Genomic DNA, 20,676 nt, shown 5'->3' with positions numbered 1-20,676 from the left:
ACTCAGGGTGGCGTACAACATTATAAATGCAACAATATGTAAAGAAATCTATAAAAGAATTATACCAATTACTAAAAAGTTAAAAATCACATGTTCAGTCATGCGCATCCATCCAATTCAATATCGATTAATAGTAATTAGTATCAGGTAATAATTGATCTTGTCATTGAACTATTCAAATTTTCCCCCACCACAGGTATTCCTCCACTTATGACCACAATGGAGCCCAAAAATTTTTTACTAGAATTTTTTAAAAAAAATTACTAGAAGAGCTCTCCTCTCCACTCGCAACAGAGTACCCTATGCAACTAGACTTACAATCCTAGATTTAGAAAGCTTAGAATTACATCACCTTAAGCATGACCGAAGCATAGCCCATAAAATCATCTGCAATGTCCTTCCTGTGACGACTACTTCAGCTTCGACCACAACAACACTCGAGCACACAATTGATGCAAACTTAAAGTATATCGCTCTAAACTCGACTGCAGGAAACACGACTGTAGTAACTGAGTAGCTGATGCATGGAACTCACTACCAGACTCTGTAGTATCATCACCAATTCCCAAAACGTTACCCTTAGATTATCCACTGTTAACCTCTCCCGATTCCTAAGAGGGGTGGCTCTACCATCCCCTGTCCTAATGTTTCTGTTTTACTAGTATCATGTATATAAATATTATTATATCTTTGTATACCACCAATATGTACTTGACAAAACAAACAAATAAAATAAAATTTCCCCCCAACCTCTCTTGCTTACGACCACAATGGAGCCCAAAATTTCTGTTGCCAAGTGAAACGTTTCACTTAGCAAATGTGAATTTGGCTTCATTTTATGACCTTTTCTGCCTTAAGTGGCTTCTCCCTTGACTGTGCTTGTCAGAAGGTCGGAAAGGGGGATCACGTGACCCTGGGACACTCATAAATATGAGTCAGTTGCCCAACGTGTGGATTTTGATCACATGACAGTGGAAATGCTATGTGGGATGTAACTGAAAAACTGTCATAAGCCAATACATAAGATTGGAAGAAGACAAAGGACAGAGTCTGGACTAGAATACATTTAGATGAAATCAAGGTTATTGTGGTTACTAATCAACATTCAACAATACTTCCAATCAATTCTAATTAACTAATGAATTAATTAATTGATTAATTGATATAATGTCTTGCTGAATATATATTATATCTGTACTACTTAGACCTTTACCCCTAAAAAATTGTTTTACTCTATAAGGAATTAAGGAGTGAATTATTTAATTATTTAACTATTGTACTATTAACTACCAAACTGTTAACTAATTAATTGTATACTAAATATTGATTAAGTATTAAGTATTAAAGCATTAAGTATTAAATATTAAGTATTAAACATCAAACTTAAGTTAGAATAAGATAGGTTAAGTTAAGTTAAGCTAAGTATTGATTAGGTTTTTGAAACATTTATAATAACTGAAATTATTATTTCTCTCCTTCCTATTAGACTTATTCATTTTGACATCTTGTTCCTCCCTCCCACTCTATGACTTATCAGCTATTAAGTATATTGATAATACCCCTCTCTATTTTTGTTTGTGTTGGATATATATGCTATATTAACTTGCAAACTTATTTGTATAGATTGATTTACTTGATTGTCTACATATTGAATTAACTGCTATAGAATTAATTTGATTGATTGATTAGATATTGATTAGGTTGACTAGGTTGAATAGACATTAAATTGATTATTAGAAGGTTTAAAATATTAATATATACAAAATATATACAAAAAATTTATTACAAATGGCAACCCAACAAACATTAACTAAATCGATGAAAAGAGGTAATTTAACTCTGTTATCACCAGCTGTGCAGAAATCCTCTTTGACTTCCGACATTGCTATAGGAGAGAGTAAAGATCAGGCCCCCTCATTACAAAGCCTACAAAACTCCCTAGACAAAATCCAAGAATTTATGGTAAAACAACAAGAATCCTCTAATCAAACTCAAGAAACTATAATTAAAAACCACCAAGAGACACAAAAAAAATTCGAGGAAGTAAATGAAAACTTTGCCAAATTTAATAATATAATAGAGGGTGTTAAAAAAACAGTAGACAGACAGGAAACTAAAATACAACAGGTGGAAGAGACAACTGAAGCGAATAAGTTAAGACTAACCAAAAACGAAGAAGAACTCAGAAAGGTAAATAAAGATTTAGAAGGGGCCATCGCTCAATTGGAATTCGAAAAAGCCTCTTTTTACCTTAGATTACAAAACATACCCGAAGAAAAAGGGGAAAATCTGTTTGCGACAGCAGTGGAACTTTTTGCTGAAGAATTAAAAATAAATGAAAACGAACTAATTAACCATGTAGACGAGGTATATCGAGTGCAAACCAACTACGCACGTCGTCACCAACTCCCCAGAGAGGTCCATATCAGATTCACTAAAAAAACCCTGAGAGATGAGATATACAGGAATACTAGGGGGGTCCTCTCGTATAAAGGAAAGGATATTATTGTACTGAAACAAATACCAAAAAGAATTAGGGAACGAAGGAGGGATTATCATTACTTCACAAACAAATTAATAAAAAACGAGATACAATTTAGATGGTTAGTCCCAGAAGGGGTGATGGTAACGTGGAAGGGGAAGAAAATAAATATAGAAACATTAGAACAAGCAGATAAATTTATTTTGGAACACCTGAAAAAAGAAGGGGAAAGTAGCACAGAATTAGAGACAACAAGCCAGGAGGAGGGAGAGATAGAGGAAGAAAGAACAGATAAGATTAGTAAAGGGAGAGAGGAAAAAACAGAAAACTATAGAGAACTAAGAAGCAGCAAAAGGGCGAGATAGTCGATAAAGAATGAACAAAGAAATTAAATTATTTTCGGTGAATATAAATGGAATGAACTCTCCTCAAAAAAGAGGACAAATATTTACAAAACTATTAAAACAAAATTTAGATGTAATATGCCTTCAGGAAGTCCATGTAAAAAAAAAAGGGTAAGAAAGTATTGGAATACCTGAAATTGGGAAAGCTATTTACATCCCTTGCAAATGAAAAAAAAAGAGGAATTGCACTATATGTTAAAAGCTGGCTAAATTCGAAAGTAATTGATAGAGATGAAGAGGGTAGAATACTCATTTTAGAAATTGAAATTAACCAAAAAAAGACAAACCTAATTGTGATTTATGTCCCCAATAAAGATCAAAAATGCTTTTATAAAAAGTTGTATCAAAAAATAATAAAAATTGAAGAAGGAAATATCTGTGTGATTGGGGATTTCAATATAATAATAGATTATGATAAAGACTATAAAGGTAAAGAAAAGAGTAAAAAGAAAAAAATACTACCAGAAGAACTCAAAGATATTATAGAGGAATTCAAACTAAAAGACACATGGAGGGAAAGACACAGAGATGAATGTAAGTATACGTACTATTCACACCCCCACAACTCATGGTCCAGAATAGACATGATATGGAGAAATATAGAGTTACAACAAGAGATAATATCAGCAGAAATAGAACCCAACTTTTGGGCAGACCACAACCCAGTAAGCATCATAATTAGAGGAAATCAAACTAAAAAAAATAGATGGACAATGAATATAAAAACCATACAAGAAAACAAATATAAATAATTTTTAAATAAAGAATTAGATATTTTTCTAGAAAAAAATTGGAACGAAGATACAACCATACAAAACATATGGGACACAACCAAAGCTTATATTAGAGGGATAACGATTGCATACACTAGTAAAAAAAATAAAGATAAAAATAAAGAGATGAGAGAAAATCAAAAACAAGTAGAACAAATAGAAGCCGAGTGGATAAAAGATCCAAAAAAAGTGGAACTAAAAGAAAAAAGAGATGTAATTAAACATAAGATAAACTTGATAGTGCAGGAGGAAGTAGCCCAAAAAATTAAAAGTGTAAAACAAAACTACTTTGAACATGCAAACAAACCGGGAAGGTGGCTCGCCTATAAAATTAAAAAACAGAAAGAGAAAAAATATATACAACAATTAGAAGATGAAAGGGGAGAAAAACAAATTGACATAGAAGAAAAAAAAAGATAATACAAAAATACTTTCAACAGCTATATAGGAAAGATGATATAAAAGAGGAAGAAATAGACCAGTACCTAAACGAGACCGAACTACCTCAAATATCGGAGAGTAACATAGACAGGATGGACAAAAATATAACTATGACAGAGCTAGAGCTAGCAATTAAAAAACAAAACAATAATAAAACTCCGGGAGTAGACGGAATACCAGCCAAATTTTACAAAGAAATGCATGAGCCAGTCAAAAAATTACTGTTACAGATGCTAAACGAAGTGCTAGATAAAGGAGTAATGCCTGAATCCTGGAAGGAAGGGTTAATAACACTAATATCAAAGGACCCAGAACAAAGACACTCGATAAAACAATACAGACCAATTGCATTACTAAATTCGGATTACAAAATTTTCATGACAATATTAGCAGAAAGGTTCAAAGGGATAATCAATGAAATCATACATCCAGATCAAAATGGCTTCCTACCAAACAGAAATATAAAAAATAATTTGAGAAACATTATAAATATTTTAGAACATTACGAGGCAAATCCAGGAAAAAAATTGGCTTTAATATTCTTGGACGCAGAAAAAGCATTCGATAATCTGAATTGGAACTTTTTTTATTAACCAATTGATCAAAATGAAATTCAAAGAAAAATTTGTAAGAGCAATTAGTACGATATACTCTACACAATTGGCAAAAGTCATAATAAACGGTCAATTAACGCAGAACATAAAAATTGAAAAGGGAGTACGACAAGGATGTCCGCTTTCCCCATTAATATTTATCCTGGCCATAGAAATTTTATTAAAACAGATAAGGTCAAATAAAAATGTTAAAGGGTTGAATTTGAAGGGACAGGAATACAAGATCCAGGCTTTCGCCGACGACTTAGTATTCAATATAGAGGATCCTATAGAATCAGGGGAAATTTTATTAAAGGAGATTACTGAATTCGGCAAAGTAGCAGGACTAAAAATTAACAAACAAAAAACTAAAATACTGACAAAAAATTTAACAAACACAGAGAAGAAAACATTAGAAGATAAATTAGGTCTACAAATAGTAAAAACAGTTAAATATTTGGGAATAAAACTAACGGCAAAAGCAACTACAATAAAAGAAGTTAACTATACGGTTTTAATAAAAGAAATAAAAATGAAATTAGAAAAATGGAATAAACTGCCTATTTCACTCATAGGCAGAATATCAACAATTAAGATGTCCATCTTACCCAAAATATTATACCTATTCAGAAGGATCCCAATTATATTAAGAAAAAGCTTTTTTCAAAAATTGAACAGAATGATTACAAAATTTGTCTGGGCTGGAAAAAAACCTAGAATCAGAATCCAATATCTACAAGATAATATTAAGCAGGGAGGATTTGGGCTACCAGATTTTGAAATATACTACAACGCATCGATCATGGACTGGCTGAGAGAATGGTTCAAACTAGAAAACAAAAGATTATTAATACTAGAAGGACACGATATGAGAATTGGGTGGCATGCTATTTTATGGGAAAATAAAGAAAAAACACATAGTTACTTCAGACAGCACATAATTAGGAATTCACTATACACAACCTGGAAAAAAATCAAAAAAATGTATTATCACCAAATTCCAAAATGGTATTCTAGCTTAGAGGCAACGGTATACCCAAATTCGAGAGAACTAAACAAAATGCTAAATTATTACCAAATACTAGAAAAAAACGGGGAATTAAAAACAAGGGAACAACTAGAAGAAATTGGAATAAAAATAGATTGGTGGACATACAATGTAATTAAATCAAAATATCAAGAAGGGAAAAGAAAAGAAATACAAATAAAAGAGATAGAATTAGATAAGATAATTCTAGGCCAAGATAAGAAAATGATTTCCAAAATATATAGATATATGTTACATTACAAAATGGAGGAATACATTGTTAAAAATAACATACACAGTTGGGGCAGAAATTTTGGTTATAGCATAAATTTAGACAAATGGGAAACAATCTGGACTAAAAATTATAAATTAACAAGGTCATCAGCTTTTAGGGAAAATATATATAAAATGTACTACCGGTGGCACCTCCCACCGGCAAGACTAGCACAAATGTACAAAGGAATAAATCCGAAATGCTGGAGATGTAAAAAAATGGGGACCTATTACCACATCTGGTGGACCTGCCCAAAAATGAAAAAAATTTGGATTAAAATGCAGAATTGGATAGAAGAGATATTACAAATGAAAATAAACAAAAAACCCGAAGCCTTTCTCCTTGGAATCATAGACCAAAAAATTGACAAAAACAAACATTATTTATTAATACATATATTGACAGCGATTAGAATAGCAATAGCTCAACAATGGAAGCAACCCGAACCACCAGACGACGATTTGATAATAAAAAATTTTTTTGGACTGTGCTGAATCAGATGCACTAACAATCAAATTAAAAAACAAAGAAGACTCCGAACATGATAAAACATGGAAATACCGTTATAATTGGTTCAAGAGAAGAAATAAAACTCAAAAGAAAATACAAGACTAACAATACTTTATATCCTTTTTATTACATAGGAAAAATCATAAAAGATATATATACAAAAAACCTTTTTATTAAGAAAGATTTGTATGATATTAAAGAAATTAAACATGAATGAAAGAAGGCGGATAAGAAAAAAATAAATGATTTAAAGAACAGTGACAACCTACAAGAGAAAATGGTAAATACTGAGGTTACAACATGCTTCACCAGAAAATAATTTAAAATCAAAAATCATTCATAACTTACCTCCTGAAGGGAATATAAGTACAAATACTATATAACATACTAAGCGAATAGATATTGCAATTGATGTACTTAAATAAGTAACTAGATTTTAAGAATCCTTTTTGTTTGTCTGTTTGTTTGTCATGTGTTGATTTGGCTTTGTATTAATATATGATGTAAAACATTTATTGTGTGTAAATGTGTATATATGTAATAAAAACTTTTTAAAAAGAAAAAAAGAAAAAAAAGAAAAACTGTCATAAGCAGTGAAGGGCTACCAAAATTTTTACTACCATACTGTGGCCATGGCTTATGCAGGACGCCCTGCATTTTCTTTCAACATATTTCAGTGCAAAGTAGGTGGTCTGGGATGAGCTCCATTTTTGCTACCCCACTGTGTTCTCCACTGCATCTGGAAGGAGAGTCCAACATGGGTTATTTACCAATCCTATTGGTAGAGACTGAGTTAGAATTTACATAATTATTAAGCACCGCCCCAATACTGCTCCCATGAGCCCAGTTTTAAAAACTCAGTCCAAGGGTAGAGACCTACTGAGTTTTGCTCTAAGAGCTAGAGATATAGAAATATTTGATAATAGTGTTAAGTAAAATACTTGTCCCTTTGTTTTTACCTGTTTAATCCTGTGCTTTGTCTTTCAGATCCAGAAGACCGAAGAGGAACAGGAGGAAGGGGTCCCTGCCCTCCACGGGCAGCACCCCCAACGATCCTCCTCAGGGGTTTTGTATTCCCTCCGTGGGAACACCCCATAGAGGAGCACCCAGCCTGGGGTCCCTGACCTCTGTGGCCAGACCAGGGCTGCGAGCCGAAGGTGGGGGGGGGGTCTGCCCCCCCCCACTGGGAGGCTCGAAGGCACTACAGCTCCAAACACCGAAAGGAAAGAAGCAGAGCTGCGCCTATCAGCTGTTTGGCAGCCGGGAGGACCGCCACCGCCGCCGGAAGAACGGAGGACTGTCGCCCCGAGCGATCTACCGCAGCCGCTGGAGAGTGAGGGGCCTGGGCACCGAGCAGGCGGCCGGCACCGAGGCTGGGAAGCGGCGGAGAGCGGCCAGCACCGCAGAAACGGCCGGAGGAGGCCGGAATAGCCGGGCGAAGCCGCGAACGGCTTGGGCGGCGCCATTTTGGGGCCGTATTTTGGCACGAAACCCAGGGCGCCAACCGGATGTATTTCCGGCAGCTGTTGGGCGCGAGCAGGCGAATGAGCCTCAGAGCGCAGGCGCAGAGCCTCGAACGAGGTGAGACGCCATTTTTACTGGGCTGACATAGCGTTTTCTGGGCAGCTCGCCAGACTCCTCCAGATATCTGCGGATTCGAAAGAGTGAGTAATAATGGAAGAGAAATCGGGCAGTGACAAGCCGGCATCACCGGCCAGGCCTAAGGAAAAGCCCAAGGGGAAGGCCAAAGAAAAATCAAAGGCCTCCTCATCCCCTGCCTCAGCCTCCTCCCTTAAGGAGGCCGAGAAACGCATTAAATCCCTGGAGAAAAAGCTGGAGGCAGCCTTGTATACCTCCCCCTCAGCGGTGCCACTAACCCAAAGGCCAGCCTTGACCCCGGAGCCCTGGACCCCACTTTGGCGTTCCTGGGGCCAGATATGAAGGAGACTGGTCACCTGACCAACAAGCCACTACAATGCCTCCTGTGGCACCTTCACCAGCCACCTCATGGACCAGGCCTGGGTCAACTGGACATTCCAGAAGGGATTCTCAGGGGCCTTCAGCCACTTTCACTCCCACGGCTGCTGGGTTAAGAGCACAGGCGAGTACATGGCAGGACATGCCACCGGATTTGCAGGAGCTGATTGTAAATGTATACTCGCAGGGCATAGCGACTGGAGCCAACCAGTATGCCCCACAGCAGGCACAGACAACAAGGAACGTGTGGTCAGCACCGCCCCCCTCGGGTTTGGGGTCCCTCTCCGAGGAACTATTGCTAGGAGAGGACAGTGAAAAAGAATATGACATGTCTGAGGATGAGGCACCCCCAGAACAACCGACTCTGGCAGGCTTGTTCAAGCCAACCCTATTCAGGACTCTGCTATTTAAGGCCAAGCAGGTAATGAACCTACCTGGGATGGCTAAGGCAGCTGAGGAAGGGGACAAGACCTCAACTACTCTCCTCAGGGAGCCCCAACCCGAGTCTGACCATTTTCCAGCATTACACATATTTGTGGCAGTTTCCAGCAGCGGCCCAGGGCCCGTCCAACCTGGAGCGGAAATTTATGAGGAGGTGGAAAAGCTGCTTGAATACCCACCAATTGATGACCCAGTCATGACCTTGGTCTCCAGCGCCTTGGTTCCCCCGGAGACAGGAGAAAGCCTGAAACCAGAGGAGAGGAAGGCGGAGACACTCCTGCGGAAGATCCACCAGATGGCAAGCTGGGGATTCAGAGCAGCAGCCGCAGCATCCTTCCTGAACAGGGCATCGATCCTGTGGCTCCAGGAGATGCAATCTCGACTGGGACCGGAAGACAGCAGGCTGCGTCAAGATCTGAGCAAGCTGCTGGCAGCAGCGGAATTCTCTGCGGACGCTACGTTGCACGCTGCAAAGTTCTCCAGCAGAGGTATGGCCACCGCCTTATCGGCCCGCCGCCTCCTGTGGTTGAGGAACTGGCCAGCGGACCTGAAATCCAAGTGGCGATTGGCATCAGCCCCGTTCCAAGGCGCGACGCTGTTTGGCGACATCTTAAACAAAGTCCTCGTGGAGGACAAAGACAAGAGGAAAGTACTTCCCAAGTCGGGCAGGCGGCAAGACCGGAGATCTACCCCTTATACGAGGCGGCAAACACCACGTTGGGACAACTCCACAACCGCCACACAGCATCATCGACTGTTCAACCAAGGTCAGTTCACACAACAAACCTTCAGGAGCGACAGGGGGTCGTTCCAAGACAGACCCAGGGGATATCAGCAATCCAGGCGGCCCTTTCGGGGGAACAACCAAAGAGGTTTCCGTCGGTCCAAATGACTTGGTCGACCAGCTGCCTCTCGGGGGAAAGCTGCAACACTTCAGTACCCCCTGGCGCAGCACTTCATCCGACCGGTGGGTGCTTGCCACAGTGTCGGAAGGATTACGTCTGGAATTCATTGGGCGACCCCCCAATCGATTTATACATTGCCCTATTACCCGAGAACCTCAAAAGAAGCAATTACAGAAGGAAATTGCACATCTGTTGGAAATCCGAGCCATAGAACCGGTTCTGCCCCAAGAGAAGGGCAGAGGTTTCTACTCGATGATATTCCTTGACCCCAAGGCCTCCGGAGGTTGCAGATTAATCCTCAATCTCAAGCAACTCAACATCTTTATCAAATACCGGAGGTTCCGCATGCATTCGCTGCAAACCATCCTGGCCTCAATCAGGTCTCAAGACCTCTTGACTTCCATCGACTTAAAAGAGGCATATCTCCACGTGCCCATACACCCGGCACACCGGAAATATCTACGCTTCTGTACCGAGGGAACACACTACCAGTACAGAGCTATGCCATTCGGCCTATCCTCAGCTCCACGAACTTTCACAAAGCTCCTGGACGCTCTGACGGCCCACCTGCGCGGACACGCCATAAGGCTGATGGCATATCTGGACGACATCATCATACTGTCCAGATCCCCGGCTCAGGCCAGGCAAGACTTGACTCAGACCATCCAAACGCTGGAAGGTCATGGATTTACCATAAACAAGGAAAAAAGCCAACTATCGCCCAGAACCAGACTTCAACATCTGGGAGCCATTATAGACACTCAAACCAACACAGTGTCGCTTTCACTAGAGAGACTAGAGAACATCTAATGTCTGATCGCCGGTCTCAACCTTGGTGTCGACTATAGGAATTGTTCCTTGGGCCAGGCACCATATCCGGACTTTGCAGTGGTTTCTACTGCCAGCACAAAGGTCAAAGACGAGCCACTCTCATCGACGGGTCAAGCTGCCTCGGAGGGTCAGAGAGTCCCTGAAGTGGTGGACATCTCAGGCTATTCGCAAGGGCTCCCCATTTCAAATGCAGGACAAAGTCATTCTTATCACGGATGCCAGCCTTTATGGTTGGGGAGCACACATTGGCCATCACATAGCTCAGGGCACATGGTCGGCCTCGGACCTAATTCCTGTAAACATAAACTTCCTAGAGCTCAGAGCAGTACACCTGGCTCTACGAACCTTCCTTCCGATCGTACAGAACAGACATATATTGGTCTTAACCGACAATGTGGCGACCAGAGCTCACCTGAACCACCAGGGGGGTACGAGGTCGCAGCGTCTTATGGAGGAGTCCAACAGTCTGTTCAGCTGGGCCGAAACACATCTAGCCTTGCTGTCGGCGGAGCACATCGCGGGAACCATCAACACACAGGCGGATTGGTTCAGCAGGTCCACGATAGACCCATCGGAGTGGAGATTAGATCCAGGAATATTTCAACAGATATCTCACAGGTTCGGAGAACCTTCAGTAGATCTGTTCGCAACACGCCAAAACACGCAAACACCAAGATTTTACTCGAGATTTCCGGAACCGGGAGCGGAAGGGGTCAATGCCTTACTGACACCTTGGCCTCCCGGCTTGCTATACGTGTTTCCCCCAGTGAACCTGATTCCCAGAGTGGTGGAAAAGATTCTGAGGGAGAGAACAGAGGTGCTGATGATAGCACCACATTGGCTTCGCCGTCCATGGTTCGCCGACCTGACAGCAATGTCAATATCACCACCGTGGAGGATCCCGGACCGGGTCATCTCCCTCAGCCAGGGGGTCCTTCAACATCCGGACCCTCAATGGCTACAGTTGACCGCATGGCACTTGAGCGGAACAGGCTGAGACATCTGCAATTACCGGAGGAGGTCATTGACACGATACAGGCCGCACGGCGCCCCTCCACTTCCAGGATTTACCAGGCGTCGTGGGCAGCCTTTTGCAAGTTTTGTGAGAAAGGGAACAAAGATCCCACGGAAGCATCTGTCGTCACGGTACTGGAATTTCTACAAGCACGGATAGAAAGGGGTTTGGCCCCTAACACCCTGAAGAGGCAAGTGGCGGCTCTCTCCACCATGGTCCAGACGGCGGAAGCACGATCACTAGCCTATCACCCGCTGGTCAGAGACTTCATAAGGGGCGCTTCCAACAAACACGCCCCGCCAGTAAGAAGGTTCCCATCATGGGACCTGACACTGGTTCTCCAAGCGTTAACAAAGCCACCCTTTGAACCATTGAGAACAATTCCGATAAGACTTTTATCCATAAAGACAGCCTTTTTGGTAGCAATTACATCCGCACGCAGAGTGTCGGAACTCTCCGCTCTGTCCGTGAGACCGGACTTATGTATCTTCCATCCGGACAGAGTGGTGCTCCGTTTAGATCCCACCTTTATTCCAAAGGTGAACACCCATTTCCATAGGAAGCAGGAGCTAATACTGCCTGATTTCTGCACACATGGAAACCATCCTACTATGGCACAAGGTGGATGTCAGGAGAGCCCTGAAAATATATATCAGACGGACTGAATCATTCCGGAAGTCGGAAAAATTGTTCGTGTCTTTTTCTCACCATCAAATGGGACTTGGAGTTTCAGCCAAATCTATTAGTCGTTGGCTGAAGGACTGCATTATGGAAACCTATAGAGCGGGAGGACACACTCCACCGGTAGGACTAACGGCTCACTCGACCAGGAGTGCAGCCGCATTGGCAGCTTGGACAACGCAAGCATCTATTGACGATATTTGCAGAGCGGCTACCTGGGCGGCACCGTCTTCGTTCATTAAGCATTACAAGTTAGATTCATTTGCATCAGCGGAGGCTGCCTTCGGTAGACGTGTCCTACAGAAAGTTTGTTCATCTCCAACGTCCCTTGCAAGACCTTCTCCCTCCCATGGGCCTTAAAACTTTGGCATATCCCATGTTGGACTCTCCTTCCAGATGCAGTGGAGAAGACCCGTTGTACCTACCTGAACGGTCTTCTCGATGCACTGGAAGGAGAGTCCAAACCCACCCGGCCTGTTGAGTCACAGGGACGCCGGAGATGGGTGGTTCAGTTATGGTTGTGTTAATAAAAGTTGGTTATCCTCTTACTTGGTTTGTTCGTTTTTAAAACTGGGCTCATGGGAGCAGTATGGGGGCGGTGCTTAATAATTATGTAAATTCTAACTCAGTCTCTACCAATAGGATTGGTAAATAACCCATGTTGGACTCTCCTTCCAGTGCATCGAGAAGACCGTTCAGGTAGGTACAACGGGTCTTCCCCCCCATCCACCCTGGTCATAAGTATGTTGCCCTTTGATAGCAATAGCACTCAGACTTATATACTGCTTCATGGTGCATTGATAGATAGATTGATCTATCATTCATTCATACATTCATTCATTCATTTGTTAATCTAATCCTAGGTAGCTTCTGCTCTGAAAATCTCACACTACTTACCAGAGCATACAAATCTTTTGCCAGACCCATCCTAGAATACAGCTCATCTGTTTGGAACCCATACCGCATCTCAGACATTAACACCCTCGAAAATGTCCAGAGATACTTCACCAGAAGAGCCCTGCATTCCTCCTCCTGTAATAGAATACCGTACGAAACTAGACTTACAATCCTGGGCCTAGAAAGCTTAAAACTAAGGCACCTTAAACATGATCTAAGTATTGTCCACAAGGTTATATGCTGCAACGTCCTGCCTGTCAACGACTACTTCAGCTTCAACCACAACAACCACAACACAAGAGCACATAACAGATTCAAGCTCAATATTAACCACTCCAAACTTGACTGTAAAAAATATGACTTTAGTAATAGAGTTGTTGAAGCGTGGAACTCATTACCAGACTCCGAAGTATCATCGGAGACCTGGAAAAAGCCATCCCTGTGGGATCTGATTAGGATACATGAGGCAGAAGGCGGTCCCATAGGTAATCTGGTCCTAAGCCATGTTTTTACAGCTTTAGAGTCGTGTGCAGGCCACCCTCACCCTAGCTCTATGAATGGGGAAAACGCAAAACGTCACGTGATGGCAACATGACGCGGTGGGTTTGACCCCCGTGCCTTATTTTATCATTAAGCAAAAAATGAAAAACGGACATAAGGTGCACTGAGCAATGCGCGCACATCTGCAGGGCTGGGTATTAATCTGTATATAAATAAAAACATGCATTAAAACATTGGGGATGTTTTTCTTCCACTTTAATTTCCACGTGATGATTTGTCAAATGTTGCTGTCCTCAGTTCTGCATGAGAACCCTGAGTACATGGTGGAAACCATTTAGTACAGAATATTTAAGAGGATTTTATTGAGAAGAATTATGGATGTTATTCAGACTCCTCTGCCTGCACCTTCAAAAATTAGTTTTCCTTCAATTGTCCAGGGCAGTTGAGCATGCATATTCCCATTCTAGGGTATACAGTGGTACCTCTACCTACAAACACCTCTACTTACGGACTTTTCTAGATAACAATCAAGTGTTCAAGATTTTTTTGCCTCTTCTCAAGAACCATTTTCCACTTACAAACCCAATCCTCCAAGTAAACCACACTTCAAAAAAGATATAGAGACTCTAGAGAGGGTGCAGAAAACAGCAACTAAAATGATAAAGGGACTAGAGACCAGGTCATACGAGGAAAGGTTGCTGGAACTGGGCATGGATAGTCTAGTAAAAAGAAGAGCTAGGGGGGACATGATAGCTGTATACAGGTACTAGAGGGGTTGCCACAGAGAGGAGGGGGACACACTGTTTTCCAGGGCACCAGAGGGACGGACGAGGAACAACGGTTGGAAACTGACCAAGGAAAGATTCAACCTGGAGATAAGAAAGAATTTCCTGACAGTGAGAGCGATCAACCAGTGGAATTGCCTGCCAACGGAGGTTGTGGACTCCCCAACTTTGGACACTTTCAAGAGAAGATTGGACTGCCATTTGGCTGGGGTGATGTAGGATTTCCTGCTCAGGCAGGGGGTTGAACTTGATGACCTGTAAGGTCCCTTTCAACTCAATCAATCAATCAATCAATCAATCAATCAATCAATAAATAAATAAATAAATAAATAAATAAATAAATAAAAACTAGCCAGGAAAGGCAGGGAGAAACCTCCATGGGGCCTCTCTAGAAACTTCCTGGGAGGAAACAGGTCCTCCATCCTCCCTGTGGTTTCCCCAATCACACACATTATTTGCTTCTACATTGATTCCTATGGGAAAAATGGCTTCTTACAAACTTTTCTACTTAAGAACATGGTCACGGAACAAAATAAGTATGTAAGTAGAGGTTCCACTGTACTTTGGTGACAGCACAATGGGAATTATATCATAGATCGTTTATTTTTTGTTTTATGCTACTACAAGATACTCCATGGTTATGGGAACCATGAAGTCGTTAAGCAAATCCATCTTTCTCCATTGACTTTGCTTCTCAGAAGCTGGCTCGGAAGGTCACAAATGGCAATCGCATGACTCTGAGACGCTGCAATTTTTGTAAATGCATGTCAAGCAACCGAATTTTGCTCATGTGTCCGTGAGGATGCTGCAACGACATGAAGGGCAAGTACTAGTTATATGCCACTCTTCAGTGCCACTGTATCTTTGAACAGGTGGTGGCCTACCTATCTTTGGCAATAGCAATTTTTTCAAATCCTTGATCCACAACGTTTAGAAATAATAAAGTAATTAAGCGCACATGCTCGGATAATAGAGAATGCCCTATGCACCAGTGATGGTGAACCTTTTTTTCCTCGGGTGCCGAAAGAGCGTGCATGCACACTATCACCCATGCGCAAGTGCCCACACCCATAATTCAAAGCCTGGGATGGGTGAAAACAGCTTCCCCCACTCCCCGGAGGCCTTCTGAGGCTGGAAATGGCCTGTTCCCCAGCTTCTGGTGGGCCCAGTAGACTCGTGTTTAGCCCTCCCCAGGCTCCAAAGGCTTCCCTGGAGCTGGAAGAAGGTAAAAACGCCCTCCCCCATCCCCTGGGAGGCTCTCTGGAAGCCAAAAACGCCCTCCCAGAGCCTCTCTGTGAGCCAAAAATCAGCTAGCCGGCACACACATGCATGTTGGAACTGATCTAGGGCAACAGCTTGCGTGCCAGCGGATATGGCTCTGCATGACATCTGTGCCATAGGTTTGCCATCCCTGCCCTATGCTGTTTTGTAGTGGCTGTTTGGATGACAGAACTAGCCCCTTTTTCCCCTGCTGTCTTGGTGAGGTAGCAGATCTTTCTCTCTTGGTGCATTTTGATGCACTTTATCAAAGGGCCCTGGGAAATTATGGGTGCGTCATCACTGGAGATTTACGAGAAGTGTTTGGACAGCCATTTGCTTGGAATGGTATCGGGCAGTGGATGTCCAACCTTGGCAATTTTAAGACCTGTGGACTTCAACTCCCAGAAGTCCCCAGCCAGCATAGGGTCTCCTGTTTGAGCAGGGGGTTGGCCTAGAACAACGGTCACCAACTGATGGTTCATAGGAAAATTTTTGTGGTCCACAGAAAAATTATTTGCATGTTTTATATTGCACTAAATCAGGGGTCTTCAAATTATGGTGCATGCATAGAATGTTTGTGTTGCTGTAGAGAATCTCCCCCTTTAGGGTCTTTTTGTGTGCGTTGGAGGGGAGCAGAAATTCCAACTTGGAGTCTCCTGCAGCTTCCTGGTGTGGGGCTTTGGGTGAAGGCTGGAGAGAAGCACCACTGGTGGTGATGAGTGGGAGGACCTTATTGCAGTGAGACTGTGTCATGGCCTGGAATTGGTTGACCATCTCAGTCCGCTGAGCCTCCAGGCACCGGTACCTGGCCTTGCACTGCTGCAGGTCTTTCCTCTGCTTGGAAAACCTATGCTCGTAGTCCTGAGGGAGGTGCTTCTGCTGAGTCTCCTTGGTCAGATCCAGCTTGAATTGAGCCCAGCTGTTTTGCCAATTCTTTCTCATGGTTGAGCTCCAACAACCTCTTCCAGTTGGGGCCCTAAGGAGGCGAGGAGGGGCTGGGAGGGGAGGGGCGAGTAGAGGCCGGCGAGGCGCCCCTTGACATGAGTGACATTGAGTTGGCCCCACCCATCCAGTCACATGATCACATAGCCATGCCCAACCAGCCAACCATTAGGGAGATCATATTAGTGGCCCGTGGGATTTAAAATTACAAATTCAGCAGTCCTTGAGGTCCGAAAGGTTGGTGACCCCTGGCCTAGAAGACCTCTGTGGTCCCTTCCAACCAGTGAAGGGCTGCTTGTCTTCGGCGCTCCGGTACGCCCTCTGATGCTGTCGCGGATGCACATGTCTGGCAGTTGCATGTGCATCCATAGGCGTGATATTTGGCTTCTGCACATGTGCAACAAGTGAAATCTTGTGTGAGGATGTGTGCATGAGATTTCGGTGATTTTTTCACCAGTATTTTTGCTTACGTGCATGTGCAGAAGGAAAAATTGGCAAAAATCTCCAAAATCTCTCCCTTGCAAGTGAGAAATACGCAGACGCCAAATCTCACATGGGGACGCACAGTTAATGAGCGCATCCTGGAATTTCCTATCAGGACTGTGCACTTGACCGCACCAGCTGCTGCCCACCACTACTTCCAGCCCTACCGTTATAGATCTGCATTTTCCCCTCCGCCTTCATACGAGATCTCTCCCTCAGCTAACAGTTCATGAAAATCAAAAAGTGGAAACTGTTTTAAAGCAAGTGTAAACATTGCTAAGAAAGCGGTTTTCAATGGGTTTAAAATGGCTTTTGGGAGGGGGCACCTCTCCTCCCCAAACCTCAGCTACAGCCTTGTTCTGTCCCATTAATCCCCGTTCCACGTGGAGCCACCGCTTCCTTCTCTGCCCATCATGGCAGCAATGATAACAGGAGAACGGCCCTCATTTCTCTTGCGACACAACTTGCAGTGAAGACAGGCGTCGCCATCTGCAGCCTGCTGGTGCTAATGGTCTGGAAAGACCCACCAGGGTGGACGTCCTCCCAGGGGCTACGAGTTCCTCCTGCCAGATTGCAGTTGGAGGGGGCGGAGAGGATTGTTTATAGAAGCCCTAATTGCTTGCTCGTAAACACTGCCATTCTGTGATGAGGGGAGCATGCTGGCTTCCTAGCCCTACTTTGCCAGTGCTTTCCCCCTGATTAGGGACACCAAATCAGTTCCCCAAGTCAGCCATGGTTTTGTGCTCACTGGCTCATGTATGATAAACGGCAGCTGCTTCGGCTGCAAAAAAGCAAAGTGTGTGTTGCTTTCTCTCTCTCTCTCTCTGGTTAAATGAAGACAAACTCTTGTGCTCCCGAGATTGTGATTAATGGGCCAAAGGAGTAAGAGGCCAATTAAGAGATGATGGATGAGTCCGAAGAAGGAACGTGTGGAGCAGCTGCAGAAAGAGATGGATGGACTCACAAACAGATAACAAATCCAGTCACCCTGGTTCATCTAGGCCAGGATGGAACGGCACTCATCGACTTTCCAAACGTACTACAGACAGCAGCTCCATCTCTGCCTCCATTGAGATGGAAGGCAAAAAATAAGAAGCAGTTGGCTTCAAATGGTCCCAACCAGCCACAAGGTGATTTAATTTTGATTTGATGTGCTGGGTGAAAAAGCAATTGGCAAAATTTATGGCTTAGCACGTGTGGGGTGAGCCCAACTGGCTTATACGATAAAGCAAGCAATCGGCAGCTCTCCACTTGATATGACCCAGTAAATTAAGTAAAGGTGATTTAGTTGTTGATGAGTGTGAACTTGTAGTGGGTTGTACTCCATACAGCTGGGATCGAGGTTTCGGTGGAGGAAATGGAGATTTATTTATTTATTTAATTGGCTTTGTATGCTGCCCCTCTCCAAGGACTCGGGGCGGCTCACAGCATATACAGAAACAGAACAATAATATGAATCCAATTAATAATATATTAAAACAATCATTAAAATTCTAATTAAAAGAAAACCTATCAAACCAATCATTCAACAATCATACTGAAAACATTCATTGGTTGGGGGGAAGATCTAAAAACCCCAAGCCTGGCGGCAAAGATGAGTTTTTAAACTCTTTCAGAAGAGAGGAGGGTGGGGGCAGTGCAAATCTCCGGGGGGAGCTGATTCCAGAGGGCTGGGGCCCCTACAGAGAAGGCTCTTCCCCTAGGTCCCGCCAGCCAACATTGTTTGGTCGACGGGACCCTAAGGAGACCAACTCTGTGGGGCCTGACCGGTCTCTGGGATTCGTGCGGCAGAAGGCTGTCTCGGAAATAGTCTGGTCCTATGCCATGTAGGGCTTTATAGGTCATAACCAACACTTTGAATTGTGCCCGGAAAAAGATTGGTAGCCAGTGCAGTCTGCGGAGTAGTGTGAGATATGGGCATGTCTTGGAAGGCCCAACACTGCTCGTGTGGCTACATTTTGGACGAGCTGAACTTTCCGAACACTCATCAAAGGTAGCCTGAGATGTGCATGCATCTCTGGGTGCCAATGTGTGCATAGGCACGCCTGTGTGAGATCTGGCTTCTGTACATGCGCTGGAAGCGAAATCTTACACGAGGATGCCCTCGTGCGTGAGATTTTGCCCATTTCCAGTGTTTTTTTGCTTCTATACAGGCACGGAAGCAAGAATATTGACAACAGTCGCCAATATCTCTCCCTCACGCAAGATTTGGCTTCTGGCGCATGTGCAGAAGCAGAATCTTGCACAAGGACGCCTGTGCCCGCTCGCCGGATGTGCGCCCTCCAGGAGCATTCTGGTAGCGACAAAAGGTGGGAACCCTTGCTTGAGTATGGTGTTAGCACACTGTCTTGGAAATTCAATCAAGGCTGGCTTAGCTCCTCCCCCACAAAAAGTACTTTAGTGCAAGGTGCAAACTCACGGTGTCTAAGAAAAATATAATCTTCTTTGAGTTGAATTCTAACACTTCAAAGGCTATTGGTGTAATTTTCCTGCTCTTACAGTTAGTTATAGTTTATTAGATTTGTATGCCGCCCCTCTCCGAAGACTCGGGGCGGCTCACAGCATAACAGTAATACAATACATTACAAATCTAATAATAAAAAATTAAATCAATTTAAGAAGGCATTAATAACATAATAAAACCCCTAACTATGCAGTCATACACATTCAACCTAATCTATCATACAGTAAGGCCAAAAACATAATAAAAAAGGGGGGGAAAGATGGTAATTATCCCCATGCCTAGCGACAAGAGTGGGTCTTTAGCATTGCTCTTGTCATTTAAAACTATTAGGCTCCAGTTTTTAAACTTTTAAGCATTCTACTTCACTTTTGCTGCTAATTTAAACATTTATCCATTAAAGATTACCCTTTTTTGGAGGCCTGTTAGAAAAGCAGGAGCAACAGTTTATAATAAGCAATTCACCGGTGATTAAGTTAGAAAGTACCTTGTACATTAATTTACGGCAAGATTTTTAATTAAATCGAAGCGTATAAAGCTCATCCATTTGTTATCCTTTCAAATGAAGCAAGAACGTAGACCAGTGATGGCGAATCTTTTTTGGTTCGTGTGCCAAAAGGGGGGAGGGGACATGCTGGAACGCACTGATGTGCCTACCCCCATTCTCTCCCCCCACGCATGCATACCCTCCCCCTACACTGCCCCCTGCACACAACCTCTCCCGCCTCTGCAAATAGGCCTCACTGAAGCTTGGGACAGTGTACAAAATGTCCAAATGGGCAAACTGGAAGTTTAGAAAAACAGACTTCTTATGCTTACTTACTTTTTTTAAAAAATTAGAATTTTAAAGACTGTTTTTTAATGTATTCATTGGATTGCTATTATTGCTTCTTGTTTTTCTGTACATGCTGTGAGCCGCCCCGAGTCCTCGAAGATGGGCAGCATACAAATCCAAAAAAATAAAAAAATAAAATAAAAATACTTACTTATTTA

This window comes from Erythrolamprus reginae, chromosome 11 (assembly GCF_031021105.1).
Source record: "Erythrolamprus reginae isolate rEryReg1 chromosome 11, rEryReg1.hap1, whole genome shotgun sequence".
NCBI lineage: Eukaryota > Metazoa > Chordata > Lepidosauria > Squamata > Dipsadidae > Erythrolamprus > Erythrolamprus reginae.
The sequence above is the reverse complement of the archived record's forward strand: the minus strand, read 5'-3'. Positions refer to the sequence as shown.